The 5,174-nt window shown below is 49.2% G+C and overlaps 1 pseudogene; it reads right to left on the reverse strand.

Moving 5' to 3' along the window:
* Nucleotides 1-456: 456 nt before the first annotated feature.
* On the reverse strand, nucleotides 457-2,542 carry LOC138615293 (uncharacterized; annotated as a pseudogene).
* Nucleotides 2,543-5,174: the final 2,632 nt, after the last annotated feature.

Genomic DNA, 5,174 nt, shown 5'->3' on the forward strand with positions numbered 1-5,174 from the left:
CATAGAAAGTCCATCCCCCCATTTACTTTAAATGTTCTGGATTTCAGGCAACTTCACTATACAGTCGTCATGCATTGCTTACACATTGAAGCAGGTTATCCGAGCATAAAATATCCATCGGCAAGACATTTTCATCACATAAGGATTTAAAATGTGTGACATGTATAGTGCATGCATAGTTTTCCCACAGTTAGCGTGTTTTCATTTGATAAAAAGATAATTTTTTTCTTGCTTCATACCAAGATACTGCTCTGGCTTTTATTCCTACTTCTACTGAAACCATCAGGGATCAAGACTTATAGGAATATTCACTAGCTAGGACCCTGCCTCGGCCGAGGGCGAACCTTCATTGATTGAGGGAGATTAAGCCAGGGTGATTGTTTCGCGGTTTGGGGAAGGCTTAGTTGAGGATCCACTGCTGCTCCCGGGCCTTGCAGATCCCCAAAAGAAGCCATCCTAAGAAAGCAAGGCTGCCTGCCCTTTGTGCAGGTCATCGAAGCTGTGGCGGGTGCAGAGTTGATAGGCTTGGGAAGACCAGCGGCCCATGACCTTGATGAGGTGGTCTGGGACTCCTCTGCTTGACGCAGTGGTGGCTGCCCCTATGCGGAAGGAGTGGCCGGAGGAGTCAGGATTAATCCCGGAGGTGATTAGAACGGCTCTGAAGTATAAAAGGAACCAGGATCGATTGGCGAATTGGCCTGTTTCGGTGATGAACAGCGGTTCATGGGAAGAAGTTTGCTGCGTTTTCCTGAGCTGCAGATAGTGTATGAGGGGTTCATAGGGGTTCAGATGTGAATTTAGTTTAAAGTAACATATGGGAACTGGGTTGCTTACCTGGTTTGTTTTGCTCCGTTTGAGCGAATAGCCGAAGCAATCTTCAGAGATGGGATAAAGGTCTGATACGAAAGGGTGGAGACTAGGGTTAAACTTGGCTGAAGAAGAAGAGAATTCTGAGCATCGCAAGAAACCGAAGAAAGAAAGTAGAAACATGGATTCCAGAGTGCGCGCCAGGTGGGCGGAAAAGTGGTTGGAACGAAGGGTGGCAATGCAGCGAGAAATAAGATCGGTGGTTAGCGGGAGTCGGTGTAGGTGTTTGGTGCTGAAGGCCTTTAATAAGTAAAGACGACTGGGAGAGCGTTGCAGGGGAGCAGGGGGAGCCAGTGAGTAATTTTGCAAAGAAGTTGATACCGCTAAGGTAAACCTTAATGGTGGGTATCTTGATGTGAAGAATTGAGTGGACATAGGAGATGAAGCTGCATACGGAGGCCACGTCGAAGGAAGGGAACGGAAGGTTAAACGTGGCGTGGAAGGAGCGGAAAGAGTTCCAGGCCGTCCAGTAAGTGGAAAGAGTGCTGGGGGTTAAGCTGCTGCTGATGGCTTGTTGGGAAAAAGAGATGAGTTCTGCGATGGTTTATTTCAAATGAGGAATGTCGTGTCTGAAAATGGTGGGACGGGTTGGATTCTCCTCCGCGTCTGGAGCTAAGGTTCTGAAGATCTGGAAGGAGAAGCGAGACAAAGAGTCAGCGATGGAGTTATGGTGGCCAGGAACATGTTTAGCTCGGAGAATAAATTGATGGGTGACCGACAGCCACGTGAGACGGTGTATGAAGGGCATGATTGTAAGAGTTTGTTCTGCCTTTGTTAATGATGTCGACTGCGGCGATATTATCAGAGTGGATGAGTATAGACCTTTTTGGCCACTCGTGACCCCAGAGGAACGCGGCAATAATGACCGGATATATTTCGTGGACTGCTGAAGATGATTGGAGGGAGCCTTGGAGGAAGTTGCGGAATTCGATGGGCCATTCAGCTGAAAACCATCATCTGCCATAGTGGCCCCCTAAACCAGCGGAAGGAGCAGCATCAGTACAGAGCTGAATGTCTTCTGGGTTGGAAAGTTGGTCATCGTAAAAGAAGATGACACCGTTCCAGTTGGAGAGATGCAGCCACATCTGCATCTCTGTTCTGGAGGGGGTATCCATGGAGACTGGATCGATAAGTGAGGGTGTGGATGATGCAAGGGAGAGCAAGTGCGAAATAAAGGAGCGGCCCTGGGGGATGATGCACAAAGCAAAGTTCAGATGTCCCAAGAAGGAGAGTAGTTGTCGTTTTGTGCAAGAGGGAGTAAGAAGAAAGTTTTGTAGGAGGAGAATGACGCGGTGGAGTTTCTCCGCGGGCAAAGAAGCTTGGAACCGGACAGTGTCGAGAGTAATCCCGAGAAACTCCAAGATGTGTGAAGGACCTTCTGTTTTCTCTTCAGAGAGAGGGACGCCAAGCTGAGCGAAGACTGATTTCATGGTCTGGAGGTGATGAAGGAGGAGTTATAACTAGGAAGTCGTCGAGGAGGTGGACCAGGTGAGGAATTTTTGTGGTTGTTGGAGAGAATCCAACACGAGGCCTCTGATAGTGTGTCAAATAATTTAGGGCTGCTCTTGCAGCCGAAAGTGAGTCTCGCGGCAAAGTAGTCGGCGTCCTTCCAGTGGACGCTGAAGAGGCACCAGAAGTCCGGATGGATGGGGAGGATTTTGCATAGTGGGGGCATAGTCAGAAAAGAGAGCATGGGATGGTTGGAGGGTAGGGAAAGAAGGAGTAGGGACTGGCATCCCGGTGCCAGGAATCTCCATAATAGAAGGGTAAACTGCGGCCCTCGTTGTGCTGGGGAAGGTCGTTGGAGGCGCCTGAGGAAAGGGGGCAGAAGGGTTGTAAGTTGGCAGCCCAGTGGTGATGATGTGCACTGTGGATGGATGAGAGAGGGAGAAAGAGGAAAGAAGACCTGGCAACCCGGTGCCAGAGTAGAGGGCAGAAAAAGAGGGGTATGGAAGAACAGCAGTAGTATAGACTGATGGATCCAAGCCAGAAGGTAGGATGGAATGCTGTGGAAATTGAAGAGAGGAAAAAAGAGTCGGCATCCCGGTGCCGCTGTGCAAAGATGAGTTTGCCTCAGGAAGTGGAGGGGGATGAGAGGTGACGCGCTGCAAACCTGGCAACCCGGAACTTTGTGGGTGGGAGGGCGGGGCTTGGAGGTGCGTGGTAACAGCACTGTCGTTGACGTTACGCCGGTGTGTTTTGGATGGAGGTACGTCTGTGTTTTTAGCCTGACGTGACTTTTGGAAAGTTCTGAGGAGTTGGAACAGTTTTGCTTTGTTGTCGGAGCGGTGGTGAGGTATCCCCTTCTCTTTTAACGCTTTTAGCAGACGGACTACGGTCCAGTCGGAGATCTTGGCTGGTGCGTTTTCGACGGGGGACCTGGCTGGACCGCGGGAGCGGTGGCGGCGGCTTTGAACACAGCGCGCTGGGGAGCCGGAGTCGTCGGAGACTCGTTCCCGAGCGCTGGGTCTGGAGCGAGCGGAGGAAGAGAGAGGGGACTTACGTTGCCGTTGACTACGTCTGGGGGTGGCAGGTATCCCTCTGTCACCGGTGAGTGAGTTATTGGAGGACGGCCGTGGATCGGAACCTTCATACAGGAGGATTGAACAGAGAGGGATTCTGGCGGGTGGATGCAGCAGGTTGGCTTGTTGGAGCTATGCGGGTTTGGCTCCGATGTGCTGTCTGGGTGTTCCCGGTGGCGGGTGGCGGTTGGCGGTTGGCGGTGTCTCGTAGGTATCCCTGGGGTTTTTGGATAGGGCAGCAGATCGATGGCTTCCCTTGGGTGTATGGGTGGCCTCTGGGGAGGCAAAACATTCGTCGTCGGACGGGCTGAGAAACAGCAGATCCATGTTTGGTCCAAGGTAAGATTGTTTTTGTTGTGTTCTTTCTGCGTGGCGTCTGGTTTCGAATGCGGAAAACGCGAACAGGCCGAGGTTTAGAGTGGGTGGATGTTTATAGGAGTGTGGCTTGAAGAGGGGGAGTGGTTGAGGTGTGGTCCTGCTCCTTAAATTCAGATTAAACTTAATCTCCAATAATTGTGTATTTTCATGGGTGGAAAGGATTTTGACCGCCTTCCGATGTGCATTCAACTCAAGATTTACTCCAAACAAGATTTTTGTGTGAAACTTGAGAAAAAATAAAGTATTCACTAAACAACGTACTTCATGTTTAATTTCAAGCAACTTCAGTATCCAGTCATCATGCTTTGCTTACACATTGAAGCAGGTTATCTAAAAATAAAATATCTATCTCCATGCCATATGGCATTGTTTAATGCCATATGGAAGAGCATTACTTAAAAAATATATAATTTTGCTGCAGACTATAGACATTTAACACCAACGAAGACCTTCACGGCCTTATCGCGAAGGCAGATACCAGCAGGCACAGCCACAATGACAGTGAAGGCAGTTATCAGCAGGCACAGCCACAGTGGCAGCGACAGAGGGAGAGCAGGAGGGCCACCCGAACGAACAATTGAATGATAGCACTTGCCCACATTACCAACTTTATCCACAACTACGAACTCTACAATCTGTGAGCAGCAGGATGCGTTGTAGTTTGCCTGGATGAGGGGATTACTCAGCAGGGTGTACGTCAGGTTTCCAGTCCCCTGATGCAGGAAAATGCTCTGTATCCCGGTGCCGTTTCCGTCAGTAAGGTGAGCTGAGAGCTCCCATGTGAAAGGTTTGCACTGGGACATATCATTAGGGCAATGATCAGCCAGCACACTAACCACGTCACACAGTGGCTGAATAAAATCTGTAATCTAGACAGAAAAGAGAAAAAGATGGGGAATTTCTATCAGAGTAACGTCAACATGGCACTTTAGATCAATAGCACACAGCTATAATAGCCCTCTTTGTAGCTAAATCCAATAGAACTTCTATCACTATGTAGTTACTTGACTGCGTCAAACTATGTTACATCGAGGAATCCTCTGGTTACCTTGGTAAAAACGGAAAATCTCAGTACGGCATAATTGGAGTCAACACCGGTAGACAACTTGGCTTTAATAGTCAAGGTGGTGTCAGTGCCTGATGGGGTGTCGGCAGGTGGGGTAATGGTCAACGTAGCATTAGCATATTGTCCAGTTTTCAAGGTGAGGCTGTCAAGAGAGGAGAAAAATACACCTGAAGGTTACAGGAATTGGATTTGTGATATAGTAGGAGAGAGTTTGCAGTGCCAGGCAGGTTGGGGTTGAGTTACCCTAACGTTTACTCCATTCGGTGGGTAGGGGTTGTACATGGTACTCCAGGTCAATCGTAGATTACGTTCAAACAACAGTGATGTGTTTCACTCGGCTA

The sequence above is a fragment of the Brachyistius frenatus genome, unplaced genomic scaffold, assembly GCF_029030835.1.
Source record: "Brachyistius frenatus isolate BFR_SWC_R1_liver_20210118 unplaced genomic scaffold, ASM2903083v1 Contig_884, whole genome shotgun sequence".
In the NCBI taxonomy this organism is placed as follows: domain Eukaryota; kingdom Metazoa; phylum Chordata; class Actinopteri; family Embiotocidae; genus Brachyistius; species Brachyistius frenatus.